The sequence below is a fragment of the Sander lucioperca genome, chromosome 21 (genome assembly GCF_008315115.2).
Source record: "Sander lucioperca isolate FBNREF2018 chromosome 21, SLUC_FBN_1.2, whole genome shotgun sequence".
In the NCBI taxonomy this organism is placed as follows: Eukaryota; Metazoa; Chordata; class Actinopteri; order Perciformes; family Percidae; genus Sander; species Sander lucioperca.
The window spans coordinates 18,357,199-18,373,054 of NC_050193.1; the positions used below are offsets into that span (position 1 = coordinate 18,357,199).

Below are 15,856 nucleotides of genomic sequence, written 5' to 3' on the forward strand. Positions count from 1 at the left end.
CAACCTCAACGACATTAGTGCAAGGAGGAGCAACAGCAGAGGTACAGTTAATTTAGCATAAAAATGGTTCAATTAAAAATACTGTCATGATTTAACTGTTATCTGTTTCCCCCAGATGATCACATTGCCAAGCTGCACCACTTTCTGCAGGAAGTTTTTGGAGAGAGCCGTTCACTCCCTTATCCAGCCGCAGAGTGGTTCTGAAGCTATAATAGCTACAGCTCTTAACATTCTATTAGACTGCTATATACCCACTGCTATAAATATTAATATTTCTGTTATTACATTAGTTGTTATAATGTTAACTTGTTATTGTGGTTTCTTTTCATCTCTGTTCATTTTAATTGTATTTTGTGTCTGTTAAGAGGCACAAAGACACTCTTTATGATATGCCCCCAAAACTGCCGTTCTAGCTAAGTGGGAGCTCTCGGCATTAGCTGCAGCAGCTCCAGTTAGCTAGCACCGAGTCGGCTCATTTTTTTTGCTATCGACAGTACTCACATACTTATAGCGATCAAGATTAATGTAAAAATTGCCCGGAGTTCTCCTTTAATTTCATTATTGTAGTTTCTATGCAGCCCTTCTCTCTCTCTCTCTCTCTGTCCCCCCAACCGGCAGTGTCAGATGGCCGCCCACCAAGAGCCTGGTTCTGTCCGAGGTTTCTGCCTGTTAAAAGGAAGTTTTCCTCGCCACTGTCGCACAAAACGCTTGCTCTTGGGGGAATTGTTGGGTCTCTATAACATTTTATTAAACATTTGTAAGCTTCTGTTGTCAATTGTTTCACTGCTGTGGCCCTCACACTTATTGGTGTTGTAAAACAGGAGTTATCTGGTTTAATTAATGTAGCATAATATAATTAAAACAGCTGTATATAAAAAAATATATTATAAACGATTTGTTGGAGCACTTACTTTGTCATTACTCTGAGTCTCAGAGGCCCATAATCAGCCCTGTAAATATTCAGTGCATTCTGCAGTGAATAAGGGTTCAGACAGACAGGTTCCAGGCCTGGGTGGTCCACCATACACTGTGGTGGGTCAGGCAGCTCGTCACATCTTCTTCTGACCTTTATAAAATATTACATAGACCGTTAAATTACATATGACAGTGATATTAACAAAAAGCAGGAAGCAAGGTAACCCGGTGATGCTGTGTCTTTGTGCTCTTTGACAACACTTGGCTTATTGCATCCTTTTTAATATCTACGTGGATGCAGTGAGATAAACCAGACAATAATTGTAACGTTACCTGAGGTATCTCCCTGCAGCACACATTTTCAACCTCGGACGGCATCCGCTCACAATGTCCACATGTGCACCTGTAGTAACATTAAACATTAACTGAAGCATGAAACAGGAAAAGCACGCCAATTTTTTTAATTCAATGAAAACAAATTTAATATATTTGGAAACAACAATTAACTTTAATACTTGATCTGGGTGTTTTCAAATATTTAGTACTGACTGAAGAATGTATTTGAACATTACGACATTGCGAGGACTGAGGTAAGAACATTAAGTAGCAATTTCCTTCATATTCGTAAAGTCTGATACATTTTATGAAACTACAAATAAGGTCGTAATATATCATCTACCGGCGGTCCCAGGGGACCTTTATGCTGCTGACACCGCTGCCTTTTCCAGGCAACAGCGGCGCACAGAGAGAAGAGTAGGTGGGCGTGTGTCAGGTAACTTTATGTGCCGTGCGCCGGAATATAAACACAGACACATCGCAGAAAGCATGACAATAACATGAAAACACATCATTCACTCTAAGTGGTTTCTGTGACTTTCAAATGTTTAAAAACCCAAAAGACGCAGAAATACACAGCCACCATATAACGTTAGCCTTAGCCCCGAATAGCCACATCACTGAAGACACACATGTCTAACGTTAGCTGACTTTTTCTAAAGCGTTACAGCCTACTAAAATGAAAACGCACTCAACTTACCACTCTGAAACGTCCTGCTGACCTCTTCCAAAAGAAATTAGTTGGTCTTCTTCGCCTGAATCCTCTGAACTTGAGCATTCGGGCTCTAACTGGTAAGGTCTTGCAAATCCCGCTGCCATGTTGGTTTATAGTAGGCTTCCAACAAAATCTGATTCTAGATCTGTGCTTAGCCAATCAGAGCATTCTGCTCTCTAGTTGTGGGCTGAACATTCCATCCAGCAGCGAATCCAAGCGTGTGTGGGAGGGGAGAAAAAAGGCTCTCAGAAAAGTGTGGGAAAATCAACCCAACTCTTTTTTTTTGGTAACACTATTAAATTAGTGTTAAATAGACACATATAAACGGTACACATATAAGTTTAAGTATCACCATATGGGACCTTTAAAGAAGTTGAACAACATTAGGCTTTGTGTAAGATCGCTTACTGAACTAGTGAACACGTCTCAAACAATATACGTCACCAGGGAAATACAGTATGGCTGTCTCCTTGTCGAGCTTTACCGTCTTCTTCCAAAACGAAGGCAGAAGTATCAAAAGAGGTGAAAACCATTATGAATCGGGTCATGTCGAGAGCTGCAGCTACTCGAAGGAAATGGAGGGAAAATGTGGTGACGTCAGGTAAGCGACTTGGACAGGCAGTCCGTCTAATTACGTATTTTCCCGAAGAATTTTACTTAACTATCTTGCGGCAAACTGTGACATTCATATGTGTAATCCAAGGCACAAGTTGATCGGGACCAAAAAAAAATAGTTTGTCTTTTGCCATTGACCACCGTTCAATTCTTTTTCGATGATAGGTCCAATGGAGGCAAAAGGAAGGGGCAGGACCTCGGCTCTCTAGTGCAGGGATCTTCAACAGGGGTCCAGGAACCCTAGGGGGTCCTCAGAGTCAATGCAGGGGGGTCTCCAAATTATTGTTAACTTTTGAAAGTATTTTCAAAAGTCTTAACATAAATCCAACCTATTATTAGCAAATATAAATCCCCACTGCTTACTGGCCTATAGTCAAGGTAGTCACTAAGGCCATCCACAGATGTCTGCCACATATATGTTTAACATTAAAACATGATTTATAAAATCATGCCAACAATTAGTAGGCTATTTGAATAGCTTAGTATTCTATGCACTGAAAAGGTATAAAAGCTTTAGGCCGCCCTACAAGTTATTGTAGGCCCAGTTTAATATGCAACTTAATTTTATAAAATATATGTAATAGGGGGTCCCTGCTCCATCTCTCTTTCAGTTAAGGGGTCGTTGGCTTAAAAAAAGTTGAAGACCCCTGATCTAGTGCATTAGGAGTTAGCAACCGCCATTCAACAACGTTTCGCTCCTTTAATCCTGGAACGTTTCCTGGTGGCGGAGCAGTGACAAGGACGTTTCCCTATCACCCCCTGCGGCTGATAAGTGTTACCCTCTGCCGCTGTTGTCAGGGTTAGTTGTTCTTTCCCCAGCGCCTGTCTTTCCTTCTCAGCCAGAGCCAAAAGCTCTCCTTCTCGGCCTCCTCTGCTAGCTCTTTGGTTGCCTTCTTTAGGTTCCCCCTGGTCACTCCTACGTCACTCTGAGGGCATATGGTTGACAGCCCCATGTAGCCTCGGCATCCAACCTCCACTGGATAGATTGTGGACTTCAAGCAAGCCTCCCGGCACTCAGTAGCCAGCTCTGAGTACTTGGCCTTCTTGCGTTCGTAGGCGGCTTCCATCCCCCCCTCCGCTGGTATTGTGAGCTCAATGAGGAGCATGGATTTTGTCTTGGTGGACCACACCACTATGTCGGGGCAGAGAGATGTAGTAGTGATCTTGACCGGGAAACGGAGCTGCCTGTCGAGGTCAACTCTCATGTTCCACTCCTGGTCAGGGGAAAATGGCCTAGGTGTTTCTCTTGGCCTGATGTTTCTTCTCCACCCATCTTCCGTGACAAAGCTGATGCGGTTGTGGTTCTCTGCTGCCCTGTCGATGCCCCTCCAGCACCTCAGCTAGCTTTCTCAGGACCTGGTCGTGGCGCCATCTGTAGCGTCCCTGGGAGAGCGCGATCTTACAGCCTTACAAGATATGCTGGAGGCTTGCGTTAGGGGTATTGCAGAGTGTGCACTGTGCAGCATTCCTCACTCCCGAACCACTAGTGAAGGTTCCGAGGACAGGGAAGCGTGTCATAGGTTGAGCGGATGAGGAAGCTGAGCCTTGCCTGCGGGATCTTCCACAGGTTATTATAATAAGTTTTCTGAAATATTGTGTTTAAAATGCAAATGAGGCGTTATCTGATGCTAACCTTTGGTGATGTTTTACACACACAAAGAGACAAAGTGGAGTAAAATAAATAAATGTGTTCTTTCCACCAGTCTGTTCTGGAAGATCAAGAGACTGACAGATTATGTTTTTGTGTGCAGTGTCTCCTTTTAAGAGGATCTTTCAAAAATGACATTGTGCACCCAAACTCCATAAAAAAAAATCAGCACTTTTAAAGGAATACGCCACGTTTGTTGAAAGAGGGCTTATCACGGTCTCCCCTAGATGTAGATAGGTGGGCAAACGCATTGTCTTAGTCCGGCGGTGGTGCCGCTGGCTTAGCTTAGCTTAGTGAATGGAATCCTTTGTTGCCGGTTAGCATGTCGTGAGTAAAAGTTAGCCAACAACAAAAACAACCTAATTACTTCTTGTGGCCTGTGTATTCACAATGAGTACAAATAGAAATGCAGATTGAAGACTAGGTGATTTTCTAGACAGATATTTACTCGTCGTGGGGAGACTCGCGCCGAGGAGGCTTGGACCCCTACAGAGTTTTTTTTTAAATATGCAGAAAGATCTGCTTAATTTTGTCTGACGCTGCTAATTTATACAATTCATTGTTTTGAAAACACAATCTTCATAACTTAATCTCCCTTTACTTCTACTTTTACTATAGCTGTTACTTTATGTTACTTCATACACTTTCCACTGTCTTACTCTTATTTTTCCTTGAATTTGACTGTGAGCAACCATCTATCAGTGTGTGTGTGTGTGTGTGTTATTGTGTGTGTCTATGTTGTTTAACTTCCTTAAAAAGAAACGTCTCCTTTCATCACTGATCCAGTGTGGCGTGGTGTTCTGCCCCGTACAGTCGTTTGACAGCTGAACTCAGGAACAGACTGCAGGTAATGTAGAATAATATTATTATTCTGTATTTATTAAATGGTAACTCATGTTGGTAGGAATGAGTTCAGAAGGGGAGGACTGCTGCCAGTACAGCTCAGAGTAGAACAGGAGCTGCTTCATATGAACAATATCATCAGTATTGTTGTCAGATATCAATGCTTCTTACTCAGCATCACTGTAACACCAGGGCTGGTGTGTGTTCATGTAAAGAGTCTGAATAATGGAGCAGAAGCTGCAGACGTCATGTTCTGCTTCACGTCTGTCTTTAGATATCAGACAGGCTTAACGTCTTTTCAGCCTGTGAACCGTTTCTGTAGTGTGTAAAGTTCTTTGATTTTGGAATTGTTTTTGATTTAACTGTGGCAAATGGAGAAGTACCGAGAAGGGGAACCTGTCCTCAGACTGAACATACTAACCCAGTTAGGTGGTCCCTAAGGTTTTTTTATTGGGTAAGTGGTCCTTGGTCTGAAGTTTGAGAAACCTACACCTTCTCTACTGTGACACGAGTAGGTTTCCCTAGGATGGCAAAGGCATATCCCGCCCCACTCAGCCTTAATCTGCATCTGATTGGCTAACACTGGTGTTTACCCTAACCCTAACCAATCCCACTACTCATGCCTAAACCTAACCCATCCAATCAGAGGCAGAGTAGGGCGGGACATTCCTTCACCATCCTGAGAAACAAAAAAATCGGCTAAAAAATTGTCTCCCAGGACAGCACAATATTGTTTCATATTTTTTAATTAAGATAATGAGTGCAGATAAGATAGCGAATGCAGATAATGTGAGTGAGTCTATGCAGGACTCCGTCTGCAGCTGCTGATTTACAAGAAGTCACTTACAGAAACTGAGCTGCAGGTTAATGGTGCACTATGAGTTCCTGCATGGTTTCAGAATGATTTCATTTTAGTCTCAAATGGTAGGTATCTCTCCTTGATCCGCTAGCTGCCTGCCCCCTGAATACACTGTGAAAAAGCCCGGTCTTGGGAGACAGCACAGGGGTCGTAAACGTCAAACAAACACTAGAGGCACAGGCTGTGCACCAAAATACAACAAACCACGTTCAAGCCAATCACAGACAAGATGGTTGGGGGAGGAGGTGGGGGTTAGTGACAGTTAGTCAGTTAGGCATGACAGTTACGGAAACACGGGGGGAGGGGCGAGCTTGCTGTTTTGTTTGGTATTTACTTGGAACGTCAACAGAAGTGACGTCATGCAGGAACTCACAGTGCACCTTTTAAAGCCCAGAGAAAAAACTCTGCTGCAGACAGAAGTACAAACACAGAGCCTTGTTTTCAACCGTTATTTAGACACAACAGGACTTTCAGAAACAAGTAAGAAACTATTTTCCTTTTTTGCTGCAGATCTTAATGTAAATATTATAGTGTATACTTTTTTAACCTTATGATTAAACAGTCCATCTTCACAAAGTGCTCTCTGAACACACGTCTACATTTTTAATGCACTTGAGGAGTTTATGGATTGTGACTCTGGATCTTTTGTGTTTAAACAACTAAAGACTGTTCTTCATAAATGTTAGTTTGCTGCTCCAGCAAAACCTTACTCAACTCTGCTTTATTGTTTAATTTAGCGTCTAATTGCCTGTATTGCATTTAAACTACACTAGTTATACTCAAGCACTTATAATTCTCTTCTCTTACAGCGACTTCCTCGCTGATCTCACAATTGTTAAAACGCTGTTAGCTACTTTAGCTTAGCCATTAGCAATGGCTAATTTCTCTCCCTCTCCTACTCTCGTGCTCTCCCTTGCTTGGTGTGTCAAATGTTTAGTTATTCCTCTGCCTCCTTTAGTGATAAAGATATATGTAATAAATTTAATTTATTTGCTGCTCTGGAGGCGAGGCTTAGTGAGTTTGAGGCACGGCTCCGCACCATGGAATCAAAATCGTATGATTCTGTAGCTAGCCAGCTTAGCGTAGCTGGTGCGGGCCAACATACTGTAGCTTCTGTTAGCAGTCCCCCAGCAGGCCCCGAGCAGCCGAGCGAGTGGGTGACTGTCCAAAGGAAGCGTAGCGCTAACTCTAAACCGGGGAGCACACATGACAGCGGTCACTCTAAACTGGAGCCTATGGCTAACCACCAACATCCTTGCCTTTCTAACAGTTTCTCCCCACTCAGTGTTACACCCACTGAGAAGCCAGACCTATATCTAATCTCCCCTTTCTCTCCAAGATCCTTTAGATGGTAGTTGCTAATCAGTTTTGTGATTTTCTGCAAAGGGAAGACAAGGGCACTTACACTCCTGATGAACAATAAAGAAACACAAGACACATTCTTGAAGTTGGGCCAGGAATGGGACCTCTCACCAGAACTGAGCAAAAAACTGGAGGCATTTACATGTGTCCTCTATGCCCCAAAAGCATCAACCACCATGATCAACAAGCTCAGGTACCACCTTTTCTGTGCAAAGAAAGGTGAAATCGAGAGTCATCAACTCGCACCGTGCAAGGATAGCTTGAGGCAACACACACTGCAAGCTAACTATCAGGCTGGTATTTGGAGATGTTTAGAAAAGGACCCACAAGTGCAAAGTCCTGTTGGCAGAGGATGGAAGATGGAGACAGAGAGGAAGGTGAACAGTTGGTGCTGCACTGGATGGAAGGCCAGCCAGCACCTGAAGCTGTCCTGGATCTACTCGCCTGCAACTGCACAAAAAAGTGTTCACTCCCACGATGTATGTGTCTTGCAAATGGCCTCAGGTGCACAGACATGTGTAAACTGACAGACTGTGAAAACCAGGCGACCTGTGTAGAAAGTTCAGATGAAGACGAGGACATAGAAAATGATAATGATTATGTAACAGCATAGAAATGGGGTTGTATTGCTGCAGTTAATTGCGCCTACTGACCACTAGCGCGGCAGTACATAAGTAGGCCTACTTCTTCTCACACTCCCACTGATGCATCATTTCCGGGTCAGGTGTCTGTCTGTGCAGGTAATACTCCGCGCTATTGCTGCGGCTACTGCTTTGTTTCAGTTTATTTATCATTGTGTCCTTATGCTTAAAGCCTGCATGTTTTCACTGCAGAGTAGCTCCGTTTATTCCCGGGTTCTCTCGAGCGGTGGTGAGTCTCTCTCTCTCTCTCTCTCTCTCTCTCTCTCTGTGTTACACCAGATGCTATCCTGTAGCTAATGCTAGTGTGGTCACAGGTAGATGTCCGCTGCCGTGTGGGTCTTTCTCTCCCTCACTCTCCCTGTGCAGGTTTGACTTGGAAAACAGGTATGCTACCTTAAATCTAGTCCCCCAAAAAGCTTTGATTAATGTAGTTTAGCTATGCTAATTTTATGTTTATTGACAGGGAACGCTCATCAGCTGGCCGAAATCTATCGCTGGTGATTCACATGACTCCACCACCAGCTGATTGGGGCCGCTGCTGTTTTGTCTCTGCTGCTAAATGTACAGCTTGTCTGCTGCTCTGCCTACACAGCTTTGTCTGTGGTTGTGTCGATGCTGCTAACTACCCAACCTACTCTCTGCTGTTAAATATACAGCTTTGTTTCTGACGCAAACTACACAGTGTGTCTCTACTGCCTGGTGACGCTGTTGCATGGCGGATTGCCGATGTCAGACTTTTAACCTGTTTATTTCTTTAATTTTAGCCCAATGACTGGAGTTAATCCTTTAGTTTGTATTACTTTTTTTGTTTCGATTAAGTAAATTGTTTTGTTTTCTTTATTATTGCTTTGATTAAGTAAATTGTTTTAAGCTGATTTGTGAACTATTTCCTGTTTTATGTTGTATGTTTTGTTGTACATTTTGGGGTTAATTATTTCTGTTGTAACCTCTTTTTGTTTGTCCTTCTCAGTGGCTGCAGGCTGGTGGTGGTGCTGGTGACCTGGGTGGTGGTGTCCTTCCTTCTTGTGTGCCGTGCTCCCTTGGATTTGGTGATATCACTGTGTGTGTGACTGCCACATGTGTTTGGGTGAACCTTTTGTTTTTCTTTAATTTAGTTTTATTAATTCTCCTTCCCCTTCACCTGCTCTTCCCACCAGTAGACCTCAGCCCCTGATTAGGCTCTCTTTTCTTCTTATTTGGGATGAATGCTATTTTCTTATGATAACATATACATATTTTATTAAATAAAGTATTTTTGTAAATTGGGAACCACGTGTCTTGCCTGTCGAGTGGAACAAACCTGTGTTTTTGATCAGTGTAAAATAATTCTTCGGGTGCAATTCCCAAGGTGGCGTTGTCGAGCAACCTAAGATTCACATTGAGAGCCTCCACGCAGCCACAATCAGATAATAAAATAATGGATATGAACATATGTCCTTGATTAAATATATATATTCCTTCACCATCCTGGGAAACAAAAAATTGGCAAAAAAATTGTCTCCCAGGACAGCACGATATTGTTTCATACTTTTTAATTAAGATAGGGTCAGATGAGCCTGTATTGGTTCATAAATTAGATTGATATAATGAGGGTTTGGGGTTTGGAGTCTATGCAGGACTCTGTCTGCAGCTGCTGATTTACAACAAGTCACATGACTGACAGGAACTGAGCTGCAGGTTAACGCCCAGAGATAAAATCTCTGCTGCAGACAGAGGTACAAACACAGAGCCTGAACATCCACCTTCTTTTCAACTGTTATTTAGACACAACAGGACTTTCAGAAACAAGTAAGAAACTAATTTTCTTTTTTTGCTTCTCATGCTGCAGATCTTTATGTAAATATCATAGTGTATACTTTATAAACCTTTATGGATTGTGACTCTGGATCTTTTGTGTTTAAACAACTAAAGACTGTTCTTCATTCGTCTAAAATCCTTACAGATGAAACTCCTATTTGTACTTTTCTGTCTGCTTGGGAACTAAATTTTGGTTAATCAGTCAGCACTTTAGATAACATTAATTTGCCTTTTCTGTGGTTCAACCAACATGTAACCCCATGTCTATAGAAATGTTACATACAGCACCTTAGTGCTCTTTTGTACAACATTTTGTTCAGCTTAAGCTGTGTTTAAATGTGCTCTAGAAATAAACTTTACTTACTTACTTTACAAGAGACAGGGTTTAGAGAGCAATTCTCAACAAGGTAAACAGAAGTACATGATTCTTGTGTTCAACACAAGGACAACACAAGGGTTAAAGTTCAATAAAATGACTAAAAAGAAACTCTTGATAGTTTAAACAATCACAGAGTAAGTTTAACACAATCTCTAAAGTGTAAGAAGACATAGCAGCTCTGCTTTATGTGACAGTCTGTAACCCTTCCTGTTTACACCAAGGTTAGACTGTGGAGAGACTAGGAGGAAGTTTATTGTATATTATTTCAGTCTCTCAGCTCATGATGATCCAGATTTTAAGTTGCCACAAAAAACAGACAAGACTTCCGAGTGTGGTCTAGACCTACTCTATCTGTAGAGTCTAGTGTCCTGAAATAACTCATGATTTAACATTATAAATCAAATTGAATGGACTTCAGACTTCAGCTCTGAATCATGATTTAAACCAGTGTTAGTGAGATTTAAGCAATAGTTCACGACATGCTGTGGTATGTTGTGATTATGGTTGGTACACCTCTGTGTACTGTGTCTGTGTTTGGCCTGTACACCTCTGTGTACTGTGTCTGTGTTTGGCCTGTACACCTCTGTGTACTGTGTCTGTGTTTGGCCAGTACACCTTTTTGCTTCCTGTAATGATAGCTGTCAATCAAGGTAGGCTAATGAGGTAGAGTTTAGATTCTCGGCCCAAGCCCAAGCCCGAGCCCGACCCGAGCCCGACCGGACCTCGGGTCGGGCTGGGGCCCTTATTTTCCGCCACATCCTCGGGCCGGGCCGGGCCCGGGCCGGGCCGGGCCCGGGCCGGACCGCGCCTGGGCCGGACCCTTGATCAAGCAATTTTTTTTTTTTTTTTTTATCCATTACCTTATTATCCTATTTGGGTGGGGAGATAGCTATGCCATAATCAGAAATATTATAAATATATATATATAGGCTATATAAAAGTAACAAATGTGTACAAAAGTTAGGCTGCCGTTACAAAATGCAGCACTTCATGCGCGGAGTCTCCTCCTCTCGCACGCATCACACCGGGAGCTTGAAGATGTAAAGAAAAAAAGAAAAACAGGAGAATTAACTTTGAGCAAGTGTGGAGGAAAGTCGGAGGTATGGAAGCAGTTTAAACAAGTCGTGGGCAGTGACAACAATATGTTGTTCATCATTGTTTCTTTTTTTTTTTACGTTTCTTCACTCGGATCCACTTGCGATCCGTTCCATTCTAAACTAACAGCAGTTTACAGCTTCGTCCTTGTTGTATTATTCTAAACAGATTTCTGCAGTTCAAACAACTCTGAATTGTAGTTGAGAACGTCAGTTATAACGGCCCACGTATTAAAAAATTGTCGGGTTTAAATCGGGCTCGGGCTCATAATTACAGTTAATGTTTCGGGCCGGGCCGGGCTCGGACACAACGTGCTCGGGCTCGCAACAGGAGAGCCACAGCGCCGCTGGTCCAAACTGCTGACATTTGTCTACAGTTTTAATTGTTATCAACACAGCTATATATTGTTAAGTATGAGAGGGAAACCTGTATTGGTACCAGTGTTTCCGCTGGTAGCACTCTGTTATTGCAGCCCCCATGGCGAAAAACACATTAGAAGTTATTAAATGCAACTAACTTCAGTTGGTTGAGTAATAGCGTGTAAGACGGAGCCTGCTGGACCTGGGCGAGAGATGTGACCCATGGCCAGAATATCATAGTTCATAAAAATGCAGCACAGTGACGATACAGACATTTCATAGCCTACACAAGACGTGTGTAACGCCGCTGACCCGCCAAAGCGCATTCGACCCGTGCTGGACCCGTTCATAATGAGTCAGCCGTCACTCTGTGAATAGCATACGCTTCAGTCCATTGCACTCCCCCTCTCTCCCACTGTTTCCCTATGTCTGTCTCTCTGTTGTTGTTTTTTAAAGATTTCGGCCTTTATTTTGATAGGAAAGCTGAAGACATGAAAGGGGAGAGAGAAGGGAGAATGACATGCAGGTCGGAGTCGAACTTCTATATATACCAACTGTCTTTACAGTCTGTTATTGTTGTTGAAAACAAGTGAAGGAGCTTTCTCAGATATATATATATATATATATATATATATATATATATATATATATATATATATTTTAATATATCCTAGGCTATTTATTTCAGATAACTTTCATTTACATGTGTTGCAGCTGTATATTTTCAAAGTGGTAAAGGAAACCTTGTCTTTGCATTTTATTTTAATCACAATCTGTTTTAATAAAAGAGCTTGTGAAAAGTGGCTTTGACTTAAAACTGAACATCAGATATATATCGTGAATCGCCATTCAGCGTTAACTGTGACGCTAGGAAAAATTTGGGTGCACCTAAATTTTGTGCTTGTGCACCTAAACAAAAAAAGTTAGGCCACCAGTGCAACCAAGGCAAAACGTTAGTCTGGAGCCCTGCATTAGCTTCATAGTGAATGAATGGAGGAAGCCAGAATACAGAGAAAAGCTACAGGAGAACATTCTATATGCAACTCTTCAATGTCAACAAGAAGAAGCAGATGGACGACAACTTCTCCATGCCGCCCATGCCGCAAGAGAGGGATACCAATCTATAGTTATCTGTTTAGAAGACACAGATGTCTTTATCATGTCTTTAGCATTCTGTGACAAAATTGAGGCCCCATTGTTCCTGAAGTGTGGCACAAGAACCCGTACAAGGCTGGTAGCTATCAGGAAGGTTGCAGCCACTGTTGGCATGGACACTTGTAGGGCTCTCATTGGGTTGCACGCCTACATAGGATGTGACACTGTAAGCGCTTTTGCAGGCAAAGGGAATACAAGGGCACTTACACTCCTGATGAACAACAAAGAAACACAAGACACATTCTTGAAGTTGGGCCAGGAATGGGACCTCTCACCAGAACTGAGCAACAAACTGGAGGCATTTACATGTGTCCTCTATGCCCCAAAAGCATCAACCACCATGATCAACAAGCTCAGGTACCACCTTTTCTGTGCAGACACTTTCCTCTTATTTGTAAAATAAACATGTGACCCGTTTCAACTCCACCCTTCAAAGAATCGGAATCGAGAATCGATAAGAACCGGAATCAGAAGGAAGAATCGCAGTTGGAATCAGAATTATTAAAATCCAAACAATGCCCAACCCTACCCTTATTTTAACTTTAGTCCCTCCCATATTGATAATTTTGTAGATGGTGCTACGGCCTCGCTACGGACTACTTTAGACTCTGGTACTCCTCTCAAAAAGAAGATGATGAAGCAAAGGAAACTAGCACCTTGGTATAACTCCCAAACTCGCAAATTAAAACAAACCTCACGAAAACTTGAAAGTAAATGGCATTAGCATTATTGGTAAACGAATTGATATCAGATAACCACATTGATTTATTCTGCCTCACAGAAACCTGGCTGGGCCATGACGAATATGTTAGTTTAAACGAAGCCACTCCTCCCAGTCATAATAATACCCAAATTCCACGAGGCTCAGGCCGAGGAGGGGGAGTTGCAGCCATATTTGACTCGAGCCTGTTAATTAATCCTAAACCTAAACTAAATTATAACTTGTTTGAAAGCCTTGTTCTTAATCTTCAACACCCAACATGGAAAACAGTACAGCCAATTATATTTGTTGTTGTTTACCAAGCACCAGGTCCATATTCTGAGTTTTTATCTGAATTCTCAGAGTTTTTATCATGCGTAGTCCTTCAATCAGACAAAGTACTTATTGTAGGTGATTTTAATATCCATGTGGACGTTGACAGCAATAGCCTTAGTACTGCTTTCAATTCACTACTAGATTCAATTGGTTTCAGTCAGAGGGTGCATAAGGCCACGCACTGTTTTAACCACACCCTCAACCTTGTGCTAGAATATGGCATAAAAATTGACGATTTAATAGTATTTCCGCAGAATCCTTTATTATCAGACCATTTTTTAATAACTTTCGAATTCCTATTACCAGACTATACGAAATTAAATAAAAGTTTCTACACTAGATGCTTATCTGACAGTGCTATAGCTAAATTTAAAGAAGATATTCCAACAGCACTTAACTCAATGTCATGCCTTAATATAACCGTTATGTTAACTTTAGTCCCTCCCAACTTGATAACTTTGTAGACGCTGCTACGGCCTGCCTACGGACTACTTTAGACTCTGGTACTCCTCTCAAAAAGAAGATGATGAAGCAAAGGAAACTAGCACCTTGGTATAACTCCCAAACTCGCAAATTAAAACAAACCTCACGAAAACTTGAAAGTAAATGGCGTTTTACCAAACTGGAAGAATCGCGTTTAGATTGGCAAGACCTATAGGAAGGCCCTCAGAAATGCCAGATCAGACTATTACTCATCACTAATAGAAGAAAATAAGAACAAACCAAGGTTTCTTTTCAGCACTGTAGCCAGGCTGACAGATAGCCACAGCTCTATTGAGCCATCTATTCCTATAGCTCTGAGTAGTGATGACTTCATGAGCTTCTTTAATGATAAAATTATAACAATTACAGATAAAATTCATCATCTCTTGCCCTCAGCTTCTAACGGTTCACCTTTAAATGCAGAAAGAACGACAAGACCTGACATAGACTTAGACTGCTTTTATCCTATAGACCAATAATTAATGTTAAAGGTCTCTTCAGCTAAGCCATCTACCTGTCTTTTAGACCCCATCCCAACGAGGCTACTTAAAGAAGTGTTACCCATGGTTAACACTTCATTACTAGATATGATCAATATGTCTTTCTTAACAGGATATGTACCGCAGTTATTTAAAGTAGCTGTGATAAAACCTCTTCTGAAAAAACCCACCCTTGATCTTGAGGTCTTAGCCAACTACCTATATCTAATCTAAAGAAAGTAGCCAATCAGTTATGTGACTTTCTACATAGCAATAGTTTATTTGAGGACTTTCAGTCAAGATTTAAAGTGCATCATAGCACAGAGACAGCACTGGTGAAAATTACTAACCTTTTAACTGCTTCAGACAAAGGACTTGTCTCCGTACTTGTCTTATGTAATCTTAGTGCTGCATTCAACACTATTGACCATACCATCCTGTTACAGAGACTGGAACATTTAGTTGGCATTAAAGGAATCGCACTAAGCTGGTTTAAGTCCTATTTCTCTGATCAATCTCAATTTGTTAATGTTAACAATAAATCCTCCAGGTATGCTAAAGTAAGCCATGGCGTTCCTCAAGGCTCAGTGCTTGGACCAATTCTATTCTCCTTATATATGCTTCCTCTAGGCAATATTATTAGGAAACACTCAATTAACTTTCACTGTTATGCGGATGACACCCAATTATACTTATCAATCAAGCCAGACGAAACCAGTCAGTTAGCTAAACTTCAAGCATGGATTAAAGATATAAAATCATGGATGGCCTACAATTTTCTGATGTTAAACTCAAACAAAACTGAAGTTATTGTGCTCGGCCCTCAACACCTCCGAACCTCATTATCCAAAGATATAGTTACTCTGGATGGTATTGCCCTCGCCTCCAGCACTACTGTCAGAAATCTATGAGTTATTTTTGATCAGGATATAACCTTTAACGCCCACTTACAACAAACCTCTAGAACAGCCTTTTTTCGTCTTCGTAACATTGCCAAAATTAGGAATATCCTGTCTCAAAACGAGGCTGAAAAACTAGTCCATGCATTCGTTACTTCCAGGCTGGACTATTGTAATTCCTTACTATCAGGATGTTCAAATAAAACTCTTAAGACCCTCCAGCTGATCCAGAATGCTGCA

At 41.7% G+C, this 15,856-nt stretch overlaps 2 long non-coding RNA genes across 2 annotated transcripts in view; one reads left to right on the plus strand and one right to left on the minus strand.

The window, feature by feature from the left end:
- Window positions 1-2,405: 2,405 nt before the first annotated feature.
- On the plus strand, window positions 2,406-9,262 carry LOC118494076. Its single transcript, XR_004896142.1, has 3 exons — window positions 2,406-2,657; window positions 6,188-6,192; window positions 9,251-9,262. It is a non-coding gene; the product is annotated as an uncharacterized LOC118494076 (long non-coding RNA).
- The window catches only part of LOC116055123, a 12,461-nt gene continuing 994 nt past the window's right edge, over window positions 4,390-15,856 (minus strand). Inside the window, exons 2-3 of the long non-coding RNA XR_004106217.2 lie at window positions 8,628-8,630; window positions 4,390-4,483 (exon numbers count right to left, since the gene is read on the minus strand). This is a non-coding gene — a long non-coding RNA (uncharacterized LOC116055123). The remainder of the gene's footprint in view (window positions 4,484-8,627; window positions 8,631-15,856) is intronic.